We start from the raw sequence: 26,807 nt of genomic DNA on the forward strand, positions 1-26,807 counted from the left end.
ACTGTGCAAAGTTGGGCTGGACTGAGGTTAAAGTCGACTTGTACGCGGTTGGGCCAGACTGATGTTGCGCATGTGCTGCGTTATGATGCCTTTCAATTCCGGCTAGTTAGCAGGACAGTAGCGACCGGTGAAATTTTTAAGTGGCAGTGCTGCATATACAAGAAAGAAAAAAAAAATTTTTTTTCCTAATCAGTAACGAATTTATTAATAAATAAATTTACATGTTAAAAATTGCTTTATTAAAAATATTTCATCCTCACCACGAACAAACACCAATAATAAAAGTTTCGTATCAATAACAATGACAAGCGCAAACGAATATCGGCATTGCATCGCAGTGCTTTTGTTTCGTGTAACGATAATTGAAAAATTTAATTCTTTCATATTTCAACAGTGACACTCGTCATAATTCAGCCTTGTATCTGTAATAAATAAATAATTATATATTATTTTAACAAAATAAAATAAGATTTACAAAAAATAGTTCACCACCCACACGCACCAATAATAAACTGTTCATATCTCACAGAAATAACGCGCGGAAGCATATGATACACTGCCGTTTGGGCAGTGTATCATATGCTACGTTATTATTGTAAGCATCGTTATTATTTATAAACACAAACAAAATTTAATTTTTTCCTTGCGGGTGCTGCAGTGTCGCGGTGCTTATTTGCAGGCCACCACTGATTCAGGATGACCCGATAAACCCTGTTTTTGAGAAATCCCTAGAGCCGCAAGTCACAGAGGGTCAGATCAAGTGAACGAGGAGTCAATGCAGCGGAAAACACAGAGCTGATCAGTCTGGCTTCCGTGAAATTTTCTCGAAGAACCTCCTATACGGATCGACTGATGTTTGGAGAGGGCCCCTGCATAAAAATGACTGAATCCATGCACAGTTGCTGCTGTAGCTGTGGCAAAATAAAATTGGTTATCAATCGCGATACCCCTCGGCAGTAACTGACAGATCACAGGACCCGACTGGCGAAGGTCCTCAAAGAAGAATGGTCCAATGATAAACGAAACCGGCACCATGTGGTAATTTTGTGTGAAAGGCATTTGTTGAATCGCATGCGAGTTGTGGGTATTGACAGCTGACAGGTGAAAGTGAGCCTCATCTCACAAAATCATCCACGTTCACGTGGCATCCAACTCCACTCGAGCAAGGAATCTTAAAGCGAATGTCAGTCGACTTTCAAAGTTGAGGGCGCAACTCCTATGTTAGGATTATCTTGAATGAACAGAAATACAGAATCTTCCATAGAATGTTCCAGACAGTTGTGTAAAGCACATCCATGTGTCTTGATACAGCACGTGCACTGCAGAATCCAATGCAATCCATGTTATTCATGGCTTGCTCTACAACAGGCAGTAGTGTTATGTTGTGACATTTCTTTATTTTATACTTTATTATGCTTGCCTAATTATATCACTTATCTTAAATTATCACTGTGTAGCATTATCACTTTAACTATATATTTCTATGGTCTATACACGTGCAAATATCAGAACATTGTACTCTCTCATATACAGTAAAATCTATCCGCACAATTGGCCGTTTCTTAGAATGATGAAGTATATTATATAATTAACAACTTCTGAATAGAGTCCGATCCTCAGCAATAACGGTCTGGAGTCACCTCCTAATCAGGTTCTGGCAATATTGATTTGATCAAGCTGCGCCAGCCAGATCCCTAGATTAGAAATTCCTCTTAACCAAGGAGTAACCTTCAGAAAATATACTAGGCTAATCAATCTATTAATTATTCTTTATCTCAATTTTATCTATCTCTCTTAAAATGCTTTATTTTGCAGTCGTAGTCTCTGTCATATAATTCTTTCCCGCTCAGATTTAGATATTAGCAAGGGGTGCATTGGATTCAATTCAAGGCACAAAACAGGTTAAGATATTCAAGATACATTTATTAAATTCTTATGATTGCACATTTACAACAATGTACTCAATTGGAATGGAGGTATCCTAAGTTATAAAGCAACTGTAATTCATACAACATATCCAATCATAGGTTAATTTCACAGCATAAAGTTTTGTTTGCATCTTCTAAATATCCTTACTAGTTTACACATACTCTCAAGATAATCACATCGGTAACTTTATAGATCATTACTCACAACAATTCAAACTAATTCATTCAATTAATTACATGAGAAATAGCCCTAAGACTTAAAACACTGCTATCCAATATTTGCTCAAGTCCTTTTCCTACAAATATAGAGTTCTGAAACATAGCATCTCTTTTCTTCTATATTACAATATTTCTCTCTTCCTTAACAAAGAATTACAAAAGGTTTTAACATTACCATATTTCTGGAAGTATATCCATTCTGTCATCTTATCCTTACTTCGTCCCACGGAATGTCCGGTCTTCTTCTAGACGATTGTCTCACAGGCTAGGCTTGGACTTCATTGTTCTGCCTTTCTTTCCCATCGCGGACTAGAAACAGCATGGCTCGGATCGACCCACGTTGACGTATATGGCGGCCAGTTCCTTCAAGTTTACTCTGAAGGCTACCGATTGTCTCCTCATCTGTTCCTTCCGTACGATATCGCGAACCCGATGGCAGAGAATAGCTACACGCTATCGATACGATCCCGAACTCGACCTCTCTCCGACTCCACAAGAAAATCTCTAGTAGGCTACAGACCTCAAGAAGAAAAAGTCCCTCGAAAGGGGGTGGGGGCAAACCCCTTTTATACCTTCTACCCTCGCACCCTCTTTTGCGCATGTGTTGTATTCGCGTCTTCCTGGAAAACATCGAGGGCGTGCCATTCCGCAGGTAAACAATTTACAGTAGGCTATGCAATTCACCCGAGGTTTTCGTTAGTGGACTTTGAACTTCTGTTTACATGCCTTAACATATATTTTACAAAGAATACCTTTTCCAATATAAATTCTTACAAAAAATTATGACATCGTTTACCTTTAAGCAATATTACATAAAATAGTACTAGCATATGATTCATTAAACAATTTGTATCTTTACCTATGTACAAGCATTTTCGTTGTTGTTTAACTAAAACTTGTTGAATCCTGAATAAATTATTTCTTTAAGGAAATCTTTTCATTCAAGATCCAACAGTAGCAACTTCATTCACTTGACTTGTGAACTGATTAGCTTGCGACCTCTGCCGGGCTAACTCCCATCGGTCCTGTTTCTTCAAAATGACTAATCTTTCGTCGCAGAGAACATGGAGATAGTGGACCTCCTCAATATTTGTTCAGGTGAGGAAATTCGTAGGGTGCATCCAATCGTTTAGGTGGAACAGCTTCATGAGCAAAACATATTGGGGCAAGGGTAGTGCCATCACTGTGGACGCTATTAAAAAACACAATGAAGGAAAAAATTCGTGTTCATCTTTTAAAACCTTCCTGGCATCTGCCGAGTTGCGGCACAATGCCAGGAGGGTTTTAAAATTTGATGATTTTTGGAACTACTTTTTTCCTCCCTCAGATATCGCTTCCGCATGAAGCAAAGTTTCAGTATTTAGATCACTAGATGGCGCTCTACAAGATCTTAAACAGAAATACTTTAATTTTGATCACCATGTGTTAGTACAAAACATTTTACTAGCTAAAGCTTCGGTGACAGCTGACTTATCAGGAGAATGCACTATTAGAGTGCAAAGGAACAAAATGAAAAGTTTCTGTAATTCAAAATTAAATACTTTATTTAGTATTAAAAACATCCTGTTTAAATTCAACATGAAATGCACAGTATCTAACAAAATAAGTTGTACAAACAAAGCAGCTTTGGGCAGTCCTGTCTCACCAACTTTTATTATTTTATGGAACATCTAGCAAACAGACCAATGCAATATCATTTCCTGTACACGTGGATGGTGGGAGAAGAATTTCAAATCTCAGTGTGAGACCAACGCCCCGTTTATTGGGGGCATGATAAAGCTCCATGTTGGTCTCTAGAGCAGGGTTTCGGAATATTTAAAAACGAATAAAAATACAAAATACCCACCGCACTAATATACTATTGGTTTGCAAATTTTCGTGAGTGGGAGTCCCATAAACAAACGAGGAAGAAAAAATTATAATACAACAACAACACACGCTTTCTGTGACAGCAGATGCAAACTGGGTAGTATAATGAAGCCGGACTACTCAGGTCGGTCTAATCCAGGGGTGGCCAACCTTTTATAGTTCATGCGTCAGTTTTTTTTCATTTTTTAGTTAAGATGCGCCATACAAACTTATACCACTTTTCAGCGCTTTTAAAATATGGTAATATGGATATATTTATCAGTTATGCATAAAATGATTTATTATAAATATGGTAATATAGGCACTTTTAGCAGTTTTAAATAAAAGGATTTCATATAAGGACGAGATAAACATTAATTATTTTATTGACTTTTGAAATTGCTTTGCTTTTGTTAAGCTTGTAATGTTTGGAGTTAAATCAGTTACAGAAAGCATCAAATAGTTTTTCAAATTTAAATCAGTCAGTCGCGACCGTAGTTTGTTCTTAATCATTTTCATTTATGAAAATGCTTGTTCGCATCTGTATGTAGTTCCAAAATGACAGATATGACTCTGAGCAAATTTTCTCAGTTCTGTAAAATGTTCACAGGGCTACGATCGCCAGAAATTAATTACATCAGAAGCATCTGGGAGTGATGGAAGTTCATTAAATTTCATTTTCAATAAAGAATTGGTTCTGAGATCAATAAGTTCGATTTGTATGTTACTAGGCATTGTCGAGATTTTTTGTTCAGTAAGTGAAAAGGGATTTAAAATGCAAGTATGCACTCTTCTTCTTCGGCAAAGTCGCTAAAACGAATGTTAAAGGACTCTTGTAATAAACTGAGTTTCCAAGTATATTCTGTAAAGTTGCCATTATTTTCAACAGATTCACTATGTTCTTTTAAATGTGGAAATTGAATTAAATCCCCATTTTCTAACTGGGAGATGAACCGTTTTCATTTCATTTTGAAGGCACTGATGTCATTTACTAAGCTAGAAAGCAATTGTTCTTGCCTTGCAGTTTCAAATATAGATAATTGAGGTGGCTGGTAACATCCACTAAAAATGCTAAATCAAATAGCCATTTCTCATCACAAAACAGGGCTTTTTCCTCATGCAGTTCATCATTCTCTTCCAGAAAATTACGAACACTTTCTTTCAGCTTCCAAAATCTACTGAGAACTTGTTCTTCAGAAAACCAGCGCACCTCACAATGAAGGATGAGATCACCATATTCCATATCTAGCAGTTCACAATATTCTCTGAATTCGCTTTTGTTTAACCCTCTTGCTCTAATTTTATTCACACACTTTACAACTGGTATCAAAACATGCTTCAAATTTAGAGTGTTTCAACACAGAGATTCTTCACGTATAATACAGTGTTACTTTAGTAGAGAACGACCTAAAAACCTTTCAAGTAAAGTTACAGTCCCATAAACTCTACCTACCATTTACGGTGCTCCATCAGTGCACACACTGATGAGCTTACTAGAATCTAGTTGTTGATTTTCTAGACATGACTTTACTTTGTCAAATATGTCTGACCCTCTGGTTTTTCCAGGAAGTTACTCAAGACCGATAAATTCTTCAAAGATGTTAAAATTACCATCAATTCCTCTTATAAGAATGCTTAATTGGGCTACATCACATATGTCAGTGGATTCGTCCAACGCTAAAGAAAAGAAAGCACAAGTATGAACATGATCTTTTAATTGCTCAGTAAAATCATGGGAAAGTTCTTCGATGCGCTTGTAATTGTTTGCTTGGACAGAGCAATTTGGTTTACTTTTCTTTCAACATTCTTATCACCAAGACATTTTGCAAATTTTTCGAGACAGGGCTAACAACTTCCTCTCATCAGAGAAAGGCTTGTGTTTTTTAGCCAACACAAAGGCAATTTCATAAGATGCCTCCAGTACTGCCACACTTTCACAACTTCGTTTAACAAATATATTTTGTCTCTTTTTTATTTCATCCTTTTTCTTAACCACATATTCTTTCCGCAACTCAGACCCAGGAACTAACTTCAGTTTTTCTTCTAATTCAGCTTGGCGTTTTCTATAGTGTCTGCTAAGAATATGTCTTCTATTATCTGAGAGAGTGCTTTCACAAACAATGCACAACGGTTTTCCTGAAAGACTCGCAATAAATAAGAACTCATTTTCCCACAGTTCATTAAACTGGTGCTTGCTAACACCCTCTGCTTTTCTTCTGCTCATTTTCTTTTGCAAAGTAATGGGTAACTGACTGCAAAAATATATATATATTTCAAAAAGTAAAGCTTATTATTAAATAATTCATTTAAATTATTTTATTGCTTTAAACATTATGAACATTCAAAAACATTTCTACAAGTTTAAGATAAGATTCCTGTTTTCATGAAGGCCTAATACAGCTCTATAAGTTTAAAAATCTTCTTTTTTTTTTCATAGAGAGTTTACATCTCTCTCTCGTAATATATTATGTCCAATGAAATACGAGATCGCTTCCTGCCATAAAACAGTCGATCAGCTGGCAATCACACACACAACCCAAACATCCTCATTACGAAAGCTTTGCTGATGATCAGTTAAATTTTAGGAATAAACCTACTATACGTAATTAAAAAGGAAAAATATTGTATAAAAAAAAAACATAAAAACACACACAAACAAATACACCGAATAAATGCAGGTTTCAGTAATCAGCAAATTAGGGGAGCAGGCAAGAACTTGACATACGCGTTCAAAATGAAAAAAATTATTTTTAAATTACAGAACTATATTAAGTCTTCATGAAAACAGAAATCTTATCTTAAACTTAAAGAACTGTTAATAAAAACATATAAGTTCGAAGACACGGAATTTTTTACTCACATCGAATCAGAAGTTCATCGAACGTTATAACACGAGAGTCAGCTGTAAACTGATTGAGTAACTGGTGACGCATGTCAGCATTTCCCGGTGCCTGTTGCTTCAAGATCAAACAAGTATAATAAGTGCGTACTATAGAATTTAGTGGTAGGTTAATTGTGTGTTTATTGTGTGTGTTAATTGTGTATATATATATATATATATATAAATCGTATACAATTTTTTTTTAAAATTTTTCTCTGGAGTTCAGTGCGCCACTTCTATTCATGCAATGCGCCACTTTTGGCGCATGTACCATAGGTTGGCCATCCCTGGTCTAATCCGTCTGTTATTGTGTGCATGTCTTCTTTTGATCACCGGACTGTTTTTCAGAATGAAGAAAGACACGCATCTCAGAAAGGTAAATTCTGCAACCTCCTTATCCCGAGTGTGTCATCCCAAATAGGAACTTTTGTGTGGAGGTGTAGCCGTTTTGAGCTAGTTCTTCTAGTATGGATTGTACATCCGTTCCCCCCTCCCGCCCACCTACCCAGGTGTGTGCCACACATACCCATATTAGCCATCTCATTGGAAAATGATCCCTCGCTCCATATTATAGATTTCCAAAGGCTATGCATCCATGAAAACGGAGATTGTGCAACTTTTAACGTAGTAAGCCCGATGACACTTTGAACACTCCTGGTTGATCGTTCCATCCTTCGGCGTCATGCGTCTTTCTGCGCATTTCTTGGCTGAGGTGGTATCCTTACATTTCCATTTGCTGATCACGTTAAATCAAAACATCAAGCACACATTAATGAAGAACAATGAATTGTTGTATCTCTTCGCGCAGAGTGGTTGTAAATGTTTCAGTCGTATTAATAAATAAATTTCGTGTGATGATACTGCGTTCCCCCTTTTTACGGGAGTTCACAGTACCATCTGGTTCCCCCAAATTTTATCCGGCATAGGCTGACGAATCAGACCTATGGGTCAGTATTCCTGACTGTAATCCGTGTGTCCTCAGACCAGTTTGCGGAATGAAAAACACCAGATAAACTGGCGGAAAAAACCCTGCTGTCCACGCCCAAGACCGGCTAACTTGGCTATGGCGGATCCTTAAGCTCTCACGTCGTTGACGGGAATTGAACCTAGGACACTCCTTCCCCAGGCATATGGTTACGAAGCGCAAAGCCACTAGGCTAACCGCGCGGACGTCGTATTAATAGGTTAGCATAATAACAAATTAGAAATTTTCCTTCATGGTGACACTCATATTTCTCTCTCTGTAAAAAGCAAGCCGAAATGAGCTGCAATTTTGTCCATGACTCATATTGTTTTTCTGTCGTAAGACTTCAATGCAGTTCGCATAGAAGCTTACTTTGCCGTAACGGTAGGAAGAACTAATTTTTACGTCACTAACCTCTAATTACCTGAAACTTAAACTCATTAATCAACTTTGTTTTGATACTTACGTGCATCATTTGTTTACTTATTCTAAGGCCGTTGTTGACTTATTGCTTACTTATTCTAAGGCTGCGCGTGTTAATTGGCAGTAATGCAGAACCAAAAGAGTCGTTTACAGATTTTTGGGAATAGGATTTTATTTTCCGAAAAAATATTACTCGACATGCAACATAAATTAGGAAATATCATAGGAATTACGGGATAAAAGATTTGCGTAAGAGTTATAAACACTTGATGTATTTTTTTAGTCATACTCAACCTAAAAAAGACTCCTTTTTTACTTAAGTAATAAAGGACTCCTTTATTACTTAGATAATTTAATATTCAGCGAATAACTGACTGAATGATTTTTTTTAATTTATTTCCAATTCAAGTAATATTAATATTTAGTTTAATTCGAAGTAATTATTATTACTATATGGGATACTCTGTGGAGTCAGACTCATCGTGAGAGGCCCACCATGACTTGGATTTCAGGAAAAGACCGCGTCTCAGTGTAATATTGTAATTTTTTTTTTTCTTCGTCATCTGTTTTCTAGGAACAAGATGTGTTTCGTGTACAAGTCGACTTTAAATTGATAAGAAATATGTTTAACGATATCTTAATTTTTTATTTTATTTTATTATTATTTTTTTTTAAAATGCTGATCGTGATCAATTGCAATCGTCTTGTTGGCCACCACCGGTAATTTGTACGTTTTTAAAGTGGACACAACACGTATGGAATGGCATCAGCGAAAGGAGATGCAGCTGACTATTAAATAGTAGAAAGTGACAGAACAATGTCAAAGATTGGGTGTCACAGGATCCTTCTCTCCTGTAGCAACTGCTTTACTAAAGTTACTGCGAATGTTTGAAAAAGGGAAAGAATAGGAATAGAACTTTTTGCTAACGATGCCGAGTTTGTTGGAGGTGGGGGGGGGGGTCAGAAAGAATGTCATCCTTTCATAGAGAGATTTTCAGGAATTTATATTCAGAAGAAAAAAAAAACTGACGAAAGTCAAAATTCGCGAAGGTTTTAAGTTTCACATTTTAGAATGAAAAAAAAAAAAAAAATAGGGATAGTCTATGATATTACGGAATGGTCAGACATCTGCTTTTCGAGTGTGTAGATATGCGATGTCTATTATGCTCCTGTTCTCTGATCAGGGACGGTTTTTTTATTTATTTTTTTATTATTATTGTTATTACTCCCTCACGTAAAAGGTTGTGTGGGAGTCAAATTTATAGTACACTGATCATAGCATTCCGTGGGAATGCTATGCATTTTTATATATTATTTATTTGCGTTTCATTCAGTGTTTACTTGTTTAAGCTGATACAAAGAAAGCAAGCAGTGAACAGACTTTTGTAGAGTGTTGGGGATTGAATCTTCAGACAAATTGATCAACTTCCTAATTTCTGAAAGCTACTCCGAGACTCAACGTTCGTAGTACTCTCCCTCTATTATTTTAATGAAATAACTTTGTTGTATGGGATTTTTTTAAAGTTCGTTTTGAACTATTGAACTACTATTATGAACGATGATGTTCGTTGTCATTTCTCTGAGATTATGTCTGCCGCCACGGCACCATCCCCTCCTACGTAGGTTCTTAGCAAATGGCTGCTCGGAATAAATACGGGCGTACACATCAGCTGGTGTAGTACGAGTAGTGCAACGAAAGTGCTTTCTTTGGTCGGAATTATGGCCGAAACAAATTGCACGGTCCTGGAGAAATCGTTCAGAGAACGATTTCTCCAGGACCGAGAACTTTAATTTCCGGGGAGGGGAGAAAGACCGTTCCGCTCCGTATGAGACGGACTGTTTTGCTTTCAATTGAGGAAAAAAAAAAACAGCTTGCACGAACGACATGATATTTCCACAGCAAATAAACGCAACTATACTCTTTTTCAGTTTATCTTGGAAGTGATGGAATAAGCTATATTTTCTTACCATTCGTACTCTAGGCTTATGCTGCATAAAATAGTTCCTTAAATTTTTTTACGTTATCACATCACGTGGTATTTTGTGTAAAATTATTTTAATACTTCCTTACACGCCGATGCTAGAATTATGTTTCATACCATTAAATTGCTACAGGGAACTTATTTTTGGAAAATGAAATTATCATGTGGTCTGCGACTACCGTTGCCATATAACAGCGAACTAATATCCCGCTACCTGCGGAAGCGGTACGGCCTGTAGTATATTTTTTTACTTCCAAGATGACCCTGAAAAAGAGTTACTTTATAGTTTGTGTTTATTTCGTTTATAAAAGTATTTATCGTAGTTTGATTGCGGTGCAAGTCACCAATAAAAGTGAAAAATATTGCCTTATATGACTTTTTTTTCACAAACATGACACCCTGGCGAAAAAAATTCTTAAATTCGTTCTGATAGTAATTTTGTCGCATTTTATAACAAAAGGTTGATTTTTTGTTACAAAAACATTCGAAATATGTTTGCAGATGGCTCTCCTAACAAAATGTAAACATGATTATTCAAATACGCAGCGATGCGTCCGCCAAGCAGCGGACGCATCGCTGTGTGGCGAGCACATTTCTCCGTTCGCAAACCAATGTGACGTCCCCGGCACGCACATTTGCTATCAGTGTGACGCACTGTTCTGGAGGAGGAGACTCGCTAGTCAAATAATGTTATCACCAGTTTCAACCCTTCGTCTATACCAGTGGTTCTTAACCTTTTCACTGGCCCGCACCCCAGTGAACTTCAATTTACATTCTCGCACCCCCTTGAAAAATGTGTTTTTTTATTTGTTAGAAAAGAAAATTTATTGCAAAACAATTTATTGAAAAATACATATACGTATATGTATTTTTCAATAAATATTAGTCAATTTTAGTGACTAATTTGTTGTTGCTTTTTCATAATAATATTTTGAAAGCGAGGTTCCTTTTTTCGAAAGGGCTACCCGCATATCATCACTTGCGTTTAAGCGATTTCGGGTTTTTGTTTTTATGTGCAAAAGTGATGAAAATCCCATTTCGTAAAGATGGTAGCAAATGGTAGAAGTGTCTGCAATGCTGCCTTTGCCAGTTGTAGAAATGGTTCTGAGTACACCAGAATTATTCTAAATCCAATTTTTCAAATTCATTTGAATACACTGGCTCGCATTTCAATAAGATCATTTTTTATTTAAATTACAGTCGTTTATAGAATTAAGATCAAAAAGAAATGGATCCAGTAGCTCTTTGCCAATATCTCCCGTGTAAAAATATCCATGAAAACAATCAATCAGTTGTTGCAAATGCATTACAATTTCGGGTAAAATTGTGACTTTTTGTTTTCCAGAACAATTTCATCAAGCAAGGGAAAGTTTGCAAATTTACCATTTTCAACTCGACGTATCCAAATTGTTAGTTTTTCAATAAAAGCAAATAATTTTTTACTAGATGTTATTATGTTCTCACCATACCCTTGCATTCAGGGCCGACTGAAGCAGGCAATCATGCAGTACATGCAAGTGCCGCTACGAAGGGTGCGCCGCCGCCGGCACACGGTTCATTTTAAGAAACACAATTTTTATCATAAAAACAAAAAATTCTTAGAATGATCAATATTAAAATAAATAAGGCCGGATACACCGAATAAAAATTTAAAAAAAAATTGTATATTACGCCTCTTTGATCAGCCGGCTGTTTACAATTTTGCAGCGAGAACAGCCTAAATGCTTGCCTGCAGCATGTTGTGTCTACTGCAGTCTATCTAAAGTGAAACGGTGAACGGTTTTTATGCACAGAAACGAATTTTCGTACTAATCATTTGTTGCTAGTTAACCAGTCATATGGTACGCATCTCAGTAGGCTACTGACAGTAGCGCAATGCGGACTATTATTTCGTCTCTGTGTCGTGTTGTGTAATAATTTCTTGTGGGTATAAAATAGAAATGGAATCAAAAATTTAAAAAAAAGTTATCCGGTGTACAAAATCGTAAGCGTCATGCTGCGAAAGAAGCAGATATTAAGAAACAAACTGGGGCTCTTAATAAATTTGTTAAAATATTAAAATATTTTGATGCATATTGTAACCAACTCGATGCATCAGAAATCAGAGTTGAAGAACCGTACAAATCATCCAGTTTGCATGAAAGTATTATTGCAACTATTGAACAAGATAACAAGACGCATAATTTAAGTGAAAAACAGTTAGGGGAGATTAAGTTTTAGTTGACCGCGAAACTAACACATTGTTAGTCTCTGTAAATTTAGAAGATCCAGGTGAATGAGTAAATATTGATGAAAATGACGAGTTGTTTTAATTGAAATGGGGCCTGTTCAAAAGAAAAATATATATCCCAGAGATACCTATGGTCGTAAATTTGGCGACACATATTATAATAGAAAAATGGAAAACGGGGAGCTCGTGCAGAGAACATGGCTCATTTATTCCCAAACTTTAAATTCTGTTGTTTGCTTTTGTTGCTAACTTTTTGCACCTACTGAATCAAGTAGTCTTGTAGAAGGTTATAACGATTGGAGAAATGTAAGTACAACTTTGCATAGACATGAGACTAGTTTAACTCACATGAAAAATTTCTTAAAATGGAAGGAACTTGATAAAAATTTAAAAAACGATACTATTGATTTCCAGACTCAAAGCATGTATGAAATGGAAAACAAATATTGAACGAAATTATAAAATTCCTTGGTAGCCAAAATTTAGCTTTTCGCGGATCATCTGCTAAATTATATGAAAGGAATAACGGCAATTTTTTAAAATTAGTCGAACTGTTTGCGAAGTTTGATCCCGTTATGGAAAATCATGTTGAAAGAGCCCTACAACGAAACAATAGAGTACACTATTTGAGTAAAGACAGTCAAAATGAAATATTGGAAACTCTAAGTAACGCAATCAGGGATACAATTTTATTATCAATTCGAAAATCTAAATATTATTCCTTAATTTTAGACTGCACACCTGATGCAAGTAAAACAGAACAAATGACCATTATTACTCGCTTTGTTTCCCGTGACAATGGAATTGTCAACATCAGGGAAAACTTTAGGTTTTGCAGGTATATCAGATTCCACAGTTTATGTGCAACAATAATGGAACAACTGGAAAAATGGAACATTCCCATTGAAGACATGCGAGGTCAAGGACAATGGGGCAAATATGAAAGGGAAAAAATATGTGCTCTAAAATTTGCTTTTGAACAAAAATCCGCGAGCTTTTTACGTGCCATGTGCTGCTCATACTCTAAATTTAATCATTCACGATGCAGCCAAAGTGAATGCAGATACAATTATTTTCTTCGCAATTATTCAAGAAATATACAATTTCTTTTCATTCTCTTACAAACGTTGGGCAATCCTTTTAAAGTTCGCAAAAAATTTAACATTGAAACAGTCAGAAACGCGATGGGAAAGTAAAATTAATGCAATCCGCCCTCTACGATATCAGTTAGGAGAAATTTATGATGCATGTTTTGAAATTTTAAATAATGAAAATTTTAATAAAGAAACTCAGCATGAAGCACAAACATGTGCTAAAATAAAGGACTACAAATTTATTTGCTCTCTTATAACTTGGCATGATTTACTTAACAGAATAAACCCTGTGAGTAAAATGCTTCAAGACAAAAATATGAACATTACATTTGCTTTAGAATCTATCGAAAACTTAAAAATATTCTTACACGAGTATCGATCGGATACAAATTTTAAAGAAGTTCTAAAAACGGCAAAAGAACTGAGTGAAGAGGTGAATGGAGAACAAGAATTTAAAACTGGTACGGAAGTTCGACGACGAAAGAAGACACGACAATTTGACTACGAGCATCATTACGAAACGCCAGAATCGCCAAAAGATAAATTAGAGTGAATGTGTTTTATACACTTCTAGACGTTGCAATGAGTTCGTTAATAGAACGTTTTGAACAACTAAAAACAGATTATGATAATTTCAATTTCTTGTATAGATTACTACAAATTAATAAAAGATTTAAGAAAAAGTTGTGACGATTTAGAGATTCTCTTGAAGGACAGCGACAATAAAGACGTAAATGCAACCGAACTATATGACGAGTTAGGTGCTTTCCAGGATAATTTTTCGAAAGGATAATTTAAATATTCAAAACCCTTTCGATATTCTTAATTTTATTGTGTCCAATAATTTATCTTTCCCTAACTTTTCAATTGCTTTAAGAATACTATTAACCTTACCTGTTAGTGTAGCGAGCTGTGAACGTTCCTTTTCCAAGTTGAAATTGATTAAAACCTACTTAAGAACAAGCATGTCACTAAAAAGGCTTGTTCGTTTGTCGTTAATAGCTATTGAAAATGATTTATGTGCGGAATTAGACGTTAAGACCATTATTTCTAATTTTGTGAATATGAAATTCGAAAACCCTAAAATTTTAATTTAAAAAATTCCAAGTATATTTATGTAATTTAATTTATTTTCTGTTATTCTGTAAAGATGTTATTTTTTGAATACTTATATTAAATGTTCTAATTATTTCTGAATTCTTTTCTTATTTTCTTATCTATCTTGAGTTTCTTTTATTTTCCTAAAAGATAGTTCCACAAAAATTATTAAAAAAATTTTACAAGTTACTAAGAATTTAGTAACTTGTAAAATACAAGAATTTTTTAAACTTTAATTCAAATAAAATTTAACTTTAATTAAAATTCATTTTAATTTTGTTAGCGATTCGAGTCGATGAGAAGGCTATAATCCTTGTGTCATTACATTCAATGATTAAAGTGAAGTGGCTTTATCAAAATTTGCTTTAACTTTTGAGAATTTTTTGAATATTCAGGTTTTTAACGATTATCCTGCCTAGCCAACATCCCCGATTCGTTACATTTAGCGAACCAACGTGTGGCTGTTCTGTTAAAATTTATTTAAGAAATTTCAAATAATTTAAAATTTTAATATCGTAAAAGATCATTATTATTGAATATTATCGTTAAAAAAAATAATACAATAAAACAGACGAAAAACAATAAAGCACCAGGCATTGATACTATATCTACTGAACTGTGTTCATATGGAGGCAGCATATCAATAGAATATGTAACAACCCTATTCAATAAAATAATATAAACAGGAGAGATCCCAGATGACTGGAGAACTGGAAAGATCATCCTAATATACAAAAAAGGAGACAAAAGAGACTGCAGAAATTACAGACCAATCAATTTACTCCCTCACACCTATAAAATATTCATAAGAATTATACAAAATAGGTTAAAAAACACCTATGAAGAAATGATAAGGACAGAACAAGCTGGTTTCCGAGGAAACTATTCAACAATAGACCAAATTTTCTCACTGCACCAACTAGCAGAGCTCAGCTGGGAAAACCATAAAGAACTATATTGTTGTTTTGTGGACTTTAAACAAGCTTTCGAAGCCTTCATAAAATTCTACTAGAAAAAGCAATAGACAAATATATAATACAGTTTCTGATAAAATATTACTCTAAGACAAATGCAATAATTAAAAAGGACACACTCACAACAGAACCCATAGAGATCCAAAAAGGTGTAATGCAAGGATGCCCATTATCCCCATGCCTATTCAACATATATCTAGAAGTTGTAAAGAAGGCAATAGACAGTGAGCCTGGAATCAATGTCAATGGTTTAAACATAAATAATATCAAATATGCAGATGATCTCGTCCTTCTTGCAAGAACCCCAAATGAACTACAAAAGTTGATCAACAAGCTAAACAAAACCTGTAAAACATATGACATGACAATAAATATACAAAAGACAAAAGTGATGAAAATAGGGAGGAACGGAACTACCATCTCAGCCACCCTAAACGGAGAACAAATAGAGAACAAGTGGACAACTACATCTACCTTGGATCAAAACTAACAGAAACAATAGATGAACTTAAAACAATCAAATACAGAATAGCGATAGGATGGACCACCATGGGAAAATTACAGAAAATCTGGAAAACAAACAAGATATCTCAGCAAGCCAAAATCAAATTATATGAAGCAATAGTTATACCAACAGTCATCTATGGAGCAGAAGCGTGGACAGTTAAAAAAAGAGAAGAGAAAAAACTGCTGGCATTTGAAATGAAATGCTTAACAAAAATAAATAGAACAAGTGATAGAAAATAAAACAAACATCACAGTCAGACAAGAACTATTGTATAAAAAGACAATAATAGAAAAAATTAGAAAACAACAACTGAGATGGTTTGGACACACTGTACTCATGGACGCAGACAGACTTCCTAACGTCCTAATCAATACTTTTCCAAATGAAAAACGTAGACCCAGAAGACCAAGAATTACCTGGCTGAAATTAATAAAGAACATCTCGGGATGCAGAACATATAAGGAACTTTTTCGAACAGCAAGGAATAGAGAAGACTGGAAGATCCTGCTCAAGAGAAGACGCAACCCGTCTTAGACGGAAGAGAAGAAGAAAAGAACCACACACGCCCGGATCGTTACAGGAGCGCTTAGGTAGAAACTGCATGCGGGCGGCAAAGACCCTAGCGCCGGTTCTGCTTGCATTGATATATTTAATTCATTTAGGTGAGTGAAAATATCTGCTAAGTAGGCCAATCGAACTACTGCATCTCTGCTTTCAAAGTCTTGAACTAAATTACAATTCTGGTTAGTAAGAAACTGAATTTTCTCCTCGCGCATTTCAAAAACCCTGCTAAGCATACGTCCCTTGGGGAACCATCTTATGTCAGTGATAGAGAAGCACACTATGGTTAACACCGATTTCTTCGCAAGAAGCACGAAAGATACGATGATTAAGTGCCCGTCCTCGAATATAATTTACTATGTTTACTGCTGTAGTTTTATAGTGGTTTTCAATTTCTTAAAATGTAACATATAAAAAATATGTATAACTTATATTTAATATTTCTTGGTGAAATAGAATAATTTTGTATAGGTTGAAAGATTATATATCTTAAATATAATTTAGTTTGCATAACTTTTTTGCTCTCGTGGAAAAAGCAAATGTGATTTAAATAATTAGTCAATATGTGCTGGTATATTTTCCAGCTCGCACCCCTAGGAATGCTTTCTCGCATCCCCAGAGGTGTACGCACCCCTGGTTAAGAAACACTGGTCTATACCGACTGAGCTGCATACCACAAATAACGTAGAAATAAGAATAATTCGCTTCTCGTTTCGTGCTGCTGTCACCACACAAAAAATCTGCAAGTCAAGCTCCCGTATCTTTCGTACTGTTAAGGTACGGTCGCTGTCAGGACAATGCGCCGACCACACCGTATTCGCCTCAACTGACAAGAGCATTTTTTATAAGCTCCTCCTTTTCTAATCAGAAATGAACCACAATCTGGTAGAGCAGTGGTTCCCAACCTGTGCTCCGAGGAGCCCTAAGGCTCCCAGTGTACTTCCCAGGGGCTCTGCGGCTGCTCCAGGAAAATAAAATAAATAAAAATTGAACGAAATTAAAGAATAAGAAACAAAAAGTAGAATCAATCACTTCACGGTGAATTGTCATAGCGATAACATTGTGATTTCTTTAGCGATTCTTTCGCGAGTTTTCTGTGCGTTTGACCTCTTTGTGAATGTTTAGTTGTGTAGTTAGTAAGTGTCATTAATAAAGTGATGTGCTTTGTTCTACTCGTACGTTCGAACGCCGAAATACTGCAATACATTTCCGGTAGAAAAACGTTACAGTATTGATTGACTCAAGTGCTTTTATTGGTTTTCAAGTAGGTAAGTATTTGTATTTTGTTATAAAATTTTTATTTGCTTTATTTTTATTCTGGGTAATGAAGGATAAAGTCGGTTATGCTCATATTCCTGTGTAATTTTCTTTTAGGCATGGATCGCTGGCTTCAAACAGGTACTTTGAAGAAAAAATATGTGACATTTGAAAAGGAGGACAAATCAGCAGCTGACTCCATTACTTCGACAGATGAGCCAACGACAAAAAAAAAAAAAAAAAAAGATGATAACCAAGCAATGCACTCCAGCGTTTGTTTGTCAGAAGAGCTTTCCGCAAAAGAAACCATTTCTGAATCTGCGGCGCCACCTCAATCATTGTTTGCAAAACGCGACAGAAGTGTGGCAGTGGGGGGAATGACCTCCCAATAAAAAACGAAAACACGAAGAAAGTTACTTGAATATAGGATTCACAAAAACAAATGATGGTCGGCCTGTCTGTGTGATTTGCGGAAATGTGTTGACCAACAGTTCCATGTTTCCTGCTAAACTGCAGCGTCATTTCGAGGGAAACCATCCCGAGTTGAAAGATAAACCGTCTGGATTTTTCAAGAGGAAGTGCAACGAAATTTTGGCTTCACAGAAAACTACGACAACACTTGCTGAAACCAATAATGAAAAAAGTACTGGAAGCTTCCTAATAAGTTATCGTATAGCTCGAGCTGGTGAAGCTCATACCATTGCAGAGATTCTTATTAAACCTTGTACAATCGATATTATCAAGTGTTTGCTTGATGAAAAAGCCGTTAAGTTAGTCTCCAAGATTCCTTTATCAAATAATATAATTATCAAAATAATACCGTTGCTAGACGAATCAGCGATATGGCTGATGACACTTGTCAGTCGCATCAGGTACCAAATTCGCACTACAAATGGATGAATCGACTGACATCGCCTGGTTGGCGGTATTTGTTCGTTATGTTTACTTACAAAGCTATCAGGAGGACCTTCTTCTTTGCAGACCACTACCAACCGACACATCAGGAGGTGAAATATTTAATCTTTTGAATGAATTCTTCTCATGAAATGAAATACCGTGGGAAAACTGTGAAAATATATGTACTGATGGTGCAACGGCAATGATGGGTCACAATGCTGGAGCCATTGTCAAAGTTAAAGATAAGGCAAAGAAATGTAGCAGCAGTCATTGCGTTCTTCATAGACACGCGCTAGCCTCGAGAAAAATGCCTTCTGAGCTTATGATAATGTTTAATGATGCCATAAAAATAATAAACTATATAAAATCGCGACCTCTTAAAAGCAGGCTCGTCAAACTAATGTGTGAAGATATGGAAGGCCACCATGAGTCCCTTCTGCTGCACACTGAAGTAAGGTGGTTGTCTCGAGGAAAAGCGTTGACACGTTTGATGGAACTGCGTGCAGAGGTAGCAGCATTTTTGATGGACCATAACGCTCAATTGGTGACGGTTTTAAATGATGGAAACTGGGTGTGCAAACTGGCGTATTTGACCGACATTTTTAGCAAAATGAACGAAATGAATCTATCATTGCAAGAAAAAACTGCCACAGTTTTTGATGCAAATGCCAAAATGTCTTTGCATCAAAAACTGTGGCAAGTTTCAAGTTAGATACGGTGTTTCCGGTGCAACATATGGTTTTGCTTGAGTCTGTACAGAGTAGTTTCTGTGAGAGGGGACATGCGATACATTAGTTAGCGCCGTTTTTATTCAGCTGTCTGTAATTGCACTATTTGTTGAGAAATATATTAACAGACCGCAAAAGGCTCTGTACCATATTCAGGGATACAACAAAACTACTTGTTTTTCTTGCATCTGCAGTATAATGGCTATTGGGGAAGACGGATAGCGAGTTACTATCGCCTCGACGTGAACATGTTTAAACATTTTTCGTGTGCGAGGTAATATGCAAAACTTTTTAATGTATTTTTCATAAAGTAAAATCAGGGGTACAAGTTATACGCGAGGGAAAGTTATATTCGATTAAATACGGCAAGTGTTTCGCCGACAAGTTGACATCCTTCTGCTGCTTCCCCTGCTCAGCTGACTTCTATGGTGAGTTATAATGCATAAATATTTTTATCACTACAGTTTTCAAACCAACATTATTAAAATCGATTTAATAATACGATAATCGATTTTACACCGAATAATATTATACATTTATAAATAAATAAAGTTAGGTTAATTTTCTATTAATTTTTCCCTATTAAAAACTGCCCGGCACGTCAGCAACTCGATTTGTATATTTTTGGCACGTGCACATAAAAAGGTTCGCCACCACTGCAATAGTGTATGAAATAACGTAAAATTGAAATAATGCAGCTATTATGCACTTACCCATGTTAGGTTTAATGGAATGAAGCAACACTAAGAAAGGATTAAAAATGTTATTTAATTCTTCCAATATTTCATTTCAGTTACTGAAGACATCGTATAACAAAATGAAGTGAAACACGTGGACGAAAGACTCAGTCCTCACAGGGTGGGGCACTCTTAAATAACGTTTTAAATCCTTTCTCGGTGCTGTTTCACTCCATTAAGCTCTAACATGGGTTTCTCCCAACAAGGGTGACCACCTAGCAAAAATATTAAGTACCAACTTATGCAGGAAAAAGGTACTAAATCCGAAAAAAAAAAAAAAAACACTACATTTTTATTTGAAAAGCAAATAAAAAACTCTCAATTTTGTTTCACTCCATTTAGGACATTTTACAATATTAGTACCTTGTTTTGCTAAATTATTTAACTCATCAGAAATAGTAAAATCTGTAGCTGATGAATGTTTCAATTTTATTTTGTCAAAAGGAGTCCATTCATCAAGGGAGTTTGTAGTTGATTTCTTATTTTATTCTTATTTATTATTACCGCTGAAAACATTCTTTCAGTTGCTTTTTTTTCCCTGATATTTAGAATCAAATTTAAATTTAGAAAGTTTTTCTTGCCACTTATCCATGTTTAAAAGGAAAATCTATATCTGATGAAGAACTGAACAAGTATTTGTTAATAAAATTAATAAAAACACGGGACTTCAAATCCACTGTACCGAACAGACACCCACTTGAAATCAAACTGCGACTACGAACAGTGAATTGAAATTCGTACAACATCGATTATATCTCATTGTTGAAGTTTGAAATTTTTTAACATTTGACTGTTTAAACATCCCGACAATTCCATTGTTATATGCGAAGTTTTAAATGTGGAGCAAACGTGGAGCAACATAATGGGGTCCAAGTTACGCTGTACATCAATAAAAGGTAGTTACTCATATTAAAATATTTAATTTTTCCACCTGTTTTCATTGTTGTAATGATCTCATAACGCGCGAGAAGTGTTTCAATAGCGAAGAATATATTTTCATTGGCCAGTCGGATTGCGTGAGCATGGGATCAGGGTGGAAGAGAAGGTTAGCGAACAGTGAGAGGGAGAGGGGGAAAAAAAAGAAAAGAAATCATGCTTGTGTCACTAAATGTGACATATGGAGAGGTGGAGAAGAGAAAAACATTAAACTCATATGTCTATTTCTCATATTGGTGTTATTATTATTATTCGGAAGGAAGAAAGTACTAGATATGTTGGTGAACGTACTAGAACACTAAACACTTATAAAACAATACTAGATCTAGTACGAAAGTACTAGTAGTAGTCACACTGCTCCCAGCTCGTAAGCCTTAATATAGTTCGCCCACCGATTTGAGGACCCTCGACACTTCTGCGCATGTCAGAAAAAGGAGAATCCATTCCGATAATAGGGTAATCAGTCTGTCTTCTGGGATGTAATAATAAACAAACTTAGCTTGTTTATTATTACAGGTCGGAAAATTTAGCTTTTCTTTTACGAACATTGCTGTTTTTAAAGCGTAACTATTTTGCGTGTATAACAGTTGGAAAAAATGTACGTAGAGTGTTAATACGTGCAAATACTGCGTTCTACATAAAACAATGTCACTTCGCTTCATGATAAGTTTCCTTTTATTCTGGAACTTTTTAAAACAAAATCCGATTTCATGAAGTATTTTCCTTAAAGTTTCTCTTTTCCAAGGAAAATTAATTTTTTCTTTAAGCACAGGAATCAATTTCGGAACAGTTGGCACTCTTTTCTCGACCACGTAAAATTCGTGAATAGTTCTTATAACGTCTACATCAAAATCATTCAAAGCTACGGTTTCGATGGTTTTCTTTCTCTGGCGCTTTTTTTTAGGAGATTTAAATTTTGGCTTACCTTCACCTTTTGATTCCCTACGAATTCTCAGTCGACCCCGATACGCCCGCAATTGCACTTGCACGTTTTATGACTTGAGAAAGGGGAACAAGAAGACGGCCTTCTGACGATTCTTTTTCGCAGAATGTCAGCACATTATTCAATATTCTTTTGCAAGAGCTACTGAAACGTTTAACAATAGAACTTGTTAACTGTACTGGATCCATCATACAAATTAATAATAAAAAAATAATGCAAAAAGAGAACAACAAAAATCAAGCTAGTACTAGTACAGCGACAGACAAGAAAGCACGTGATTTCGCATGTTGGCGAGCAATTCGTACATCCTTCATTTCTTTCTCCCCTTCAGCATGAATCGACTATTCTTGGCACCAAGCCAAGAAGGGATCTAGAAATGGTGAGCGAACTATACACGGATTATGTACTTACCTCGAACTGATGCCGTTGTACGTTCTCTACAATATTACTTTGTATACTGAGATATGCCACTCCATATCCTCTTCTTAAAAAAAAAAACGGAAACTAATTTCATGATTTCAGTTGCATTTTTTTTTCTAAATATGGCCTTGATAGTGTCACGTAATAATAATAATAATAATGATAATGGATTCAACAACGTAATCTCTGCGAAATGCCGAACTTAGTTCCTTAATAAATGTAACATTACTATCAAATGTGTTCGAATGGATTTTATGTTTACAGAAAATAAATAAATAATATGTGATTTCAAACCCCATTCATAATAAAGTAGGGATAAAGAAGAGAAAAATTATATATAGATTTAATCGAATTACATAAATTTCGTGCACTAACTTAACCATGAAAAATAACAAAACTGTATACTGTGGATATAAAAATCCCCCCCCCCCAAAAAAAAACCTCACATACTCACACTTCCTCATTCATTACACTTATATCTCCAGCATTAATACATTGACGAGAACATCAAAACCTGCTATTTCAAACGAAAAAAAACCTAGTTCCTCCAGTACTACAGTGCAGCTATTAGTTTTTTTTATTTGGTTATTTTATTTTATTTTTTTTTTTATTTATTGTTGTTGCTAGAGAAGAAAGTGGCGTGTATTACAAGCACTGTGGACTGGTTAAATCAGATTATCAGCAGGGCCACGAAACGTTTTCCTATATTATTTCTCTGCTGCGCTTAGAAATCTCAGGCTGGTTTATTTGTTTGTAAAATTGGAGTGAATAGATGAAAGAGCGAAACAATATCATTCTAGCCGTTGATTAACTGGTTCTGGAACACGAAATGCACATTACAAAGAAATTTTCCCTGGATCTTGTGCAATGAACATTGCTTCCCATCCTCCTCTTAGGGTATCTATAACTTTTTTTCAAAGGAAATAATGAAGCCATCCATCTGTTCATTGGACATCAGATGCTGTATCGTCACTCAGATGCTCGGCGATGTGCCACGCCAGTCCTCGCCACGTGGTCCTGTTGTATGCTTTTCTGGAGGCTTCAAACTCTCTGAAGATCAGTCACTCTAGTCATACCATCCATCTCATTGACAGTCTACCCCCCCCCTTCCTCTTTTCCCAGGCACCTTTTATTACTGTTCTAAGGAATCCTTTCAATGTGTCCAAAGTATTTTAACTTTCTCCTGTCAATATCCTTAAGGTGCCTTAAAGTTTTGCTGAACCTTTCTAACACCCATCCGCCTTTCAGTATTTCAGTATATGATATCCTCAACAGCTAAGACTAACTAGCTCTTTTTTAATCTTAAAAGAAACGTATTTAATTTCTATTATTTATTATTTATTTTTTGTTATTTTTTATATTTTAATGGGAAAAATCACACATTGGTGTTGGTTCACAAATTTTGCTTCCTGCGTATTTCGGCGCTTAATAAATATTAGTAAATATATGCTTATTCATATGAGTTTCATTTCAAAAGTACTGATAAGAAGCACAATGGGGGGGGGGGGGTGAAATATTTTAATTTTTCCAGAGGGGACCTTTACATCCATAAGTTTGGGAAGCACTGTATTAGAATATATACTACTGCTGCCATCTGTATTACTTTTGTTGTTAATAACTTCTTGGCATCAGTAAACACAATAAGAGAATCTTATAACAATTAAAGTTTGTTGATTTCTTGCATGGTAAAAAAAACTACGATATCAAAATTTATTCATACGGTCAGGAACGCACCAACCCGAGGGGGGCAAAAGGTGCACCGCATCCGGGCGGCAACATTGATAGGGCGGCAAGAAACAAATATCAAATATTTATTTTATGTAGCTAATATCTAATTTGGATTATACAATGCAGCATAATCATTAATAGTAATAATATTCATTTTTTTATATATCCTGCATCGTAAAAGTTAACTAATATAATATTAATAACCCTTACTTTTTAGATGTCAGACGGAAGAAAATATTTTCTGGAGCAGAATTTAGAAAACGAAGAGCACAGAAAGAAGAAAATGTAAAAAAAATTACGACTCCTATTTCCAATTATGCTGCATCTACATCTTCATGTACAGACAAATCTTCAGTTGCACGAGAAAAGTTTGAAGATTCTTCTTCTTCTGCCATACATTTAACTGAAGATTCTATAGCTGCTAAAAACGATGCTTAGAAAATTCATCTTTCACTTCTGAAACTCTCAACAGCTCACTCGGTTCACCGGAAGAAACAGGTGACAAAAGCGTGTGCAATACAAGTATAACAACCGAAAACTCTCTTATGAATTCTATCCTTGAGTATGATTTTGATTATCCAGGAAAGTGGCCTTTAAAAATAACAAATAATCTCAAAATGATTCTAATAGATGTTGGACCAAAACAAATATATGATATTGATTTTCCAAAAGATGAAAAAAAAACAGATAATTTTCAGCAGATTATTACTATAAACGATTAAGTAATAACGAAAAGATACACAGAAATTGGTTATTGTATTCTAAATGCGAAAATTCAGTATATTGTTTTCCTTGTAAACTTTTTAACGATAAAATTAATGCGTTCAATGATGCAATTGGTTATTGCGATTGGCAACATTTATCGAGAACATTAGAGCGCCAGGAAAAAATAAAATTTTAGGATTTTATTCAATTACTAACTCAACATGCGAAGGTTTAACAAATTTTGTTGTAGATTTTTTTGCGATCAGAAAATATAAATCTTTACGATTTACATGCTCAAGCATATGATAACGGTGAAAACATGAAGAGCAAAGATCAGGGTCTCCAAAAGAGAATATTAGATATGAACCCGAGAGAGTTTTACGTACCATGTGCCGCTCATACGCTTAATCTCGTTGTAAATGATGCTGCAAGTGTTCCGCGTGAAATAGCATATTTTTTTTCATTAATTCAGGAAATATATAATTTTTTTTCTAAATCAGCCTATCGTTGGAAAATTTTAAAAGAGGAATGCCCAAGTTTTACTGTTAAAAATGTTTCTGATACGAGATGGTCAAGCTGCATAGACGCTGTAAAAGCTTTAAGGTATAATTTAGAAAAAAAAATATACGATGCTTTATACATTTTATATCAAGATAACTCAAGAGATAGCGACACACGGAACGAAGCTGAATCAGTAGTATGATAGGCGCTTTTGACAAGATCAAGATAAGATAACGAATCGTGACGTGAATGTTTGTTATTATAGATTTTGGAATGTTTGGAATTTCGCTGGGGCCCTCGTCTGTCAGGGACATCACATGGTGTGTTTGGTTCGTTTAATGCCTTGTGGGTGTGTATAGAGAGAAGAATCGCGACGTTATGTGTTTGGAAATTTCTGGGAAACATATGTTTCTCTGTGATATCACATGGTGTTTTGGTTTGCCTATGGAATTGTGGGGATGATTTTGAGATAAGATATCTTGAAATTTTCCCGGGGTGACACACATCCGTCATTGTCGTCATGTTTCGTGTTTGGTTGTCTATAGATGGCTGTACTAATTTTCCAATTCATTTTGGGGTATTTCTTTCCCGTTAAAGGGTAAGAATTCTTAGAGTAGAGTCGTGATGGCCGCTGTAATTACATTTTTCTGAATAATTTAATTATATACTAGTGTCCCTCAAACATACACTTTTTTTTTCTCCGAAGTTTTCATTATCAGTTGGAGGTGACATTACTAAAAGATTATTGGCAAATGACAACCTCTTTTTCGAATTAACGTTATCTTGTTTACAAATGTTTGGGTAATGGTGTTTTTTTTTTTAGTTTACATGAAGAGAAAAAAACAAACGGTATTTTAAAAATAAACGGAGACTTAAAAGGTTACAATAACTTTTTGTATGTAGTCTAGAAATTCTAGTGATAATATAAATTTACTTAGTTTTCCAGAATGATTCTTCTTAATGCAAATAGCTATTCCAAAATAGTTGAATTTTTATCCACAGCAGAACACAAAAAAAAAAAAACAAGGTTGAAAGAACGAAATTTCTGTAATAAATTGAAAAACTATTTGACTTTTGTTCCTTGGATTTTCTGTCTGTTTGGTGCACCTTAATTCCTTTGCATTGGGTCATTCTGTCTTTTGCTCACTAATATATCTGGAAGCGATCGGTAATTGTTGTGTCTACTTGTGAACTTTTCTGACTGGTAGGATTGTAATTTTCCTGATCTTACTTGACGGTTTGATA

The 26,807-nt window shown here is 35.3% G+C and overlaps 1 long non-coding RNA gene across 2 annotated transcripts in view; it reads right to left on the bottom strand.

Moving 5' to 3' along the window:
• Positions 1-248: 248 nt before the first annotated feature.
• The window catches only part of LOC150095828 (uncharacterized), a 73,663-nt gene continuing 47,104 nt past the window's right edge, over positions 249-26,807 (bottom strand). Inside the window, exons 2-3 of one of the 2 annotated variants that reach the window (XR_016549908.1) lie at positions 22,191-22,352; positions 249-422 (exon numbers count right to left, since the gene is read on the bottom strand). This is a non-coding gene — a long non-coding RNA (uncharacterized LOC150095828). Of the gene's footprint in view, positions 423-1,902; positions 6,953-22,190; positions 22,353-26,807 lie in introns of those variants that run through there. The other variant, XR_016549907.1, reaches the window with a different exon arrangement.

This window comes from Typopeltis vanoorti, chromosome 19 (genome assembly GCF_054136105.1).
Source record: "Typopeltis vanoorti isolate ZY-2024b chromosome 19, IOZ_Tvanoo_1.0, whole genome shotgun sequence".
NCBI lineage: Eukaryota > Metazoa > Arthropoda > Arachnida > Uropygi > Thelyphonidae > Typopeltis > Typopeltis vanoorti.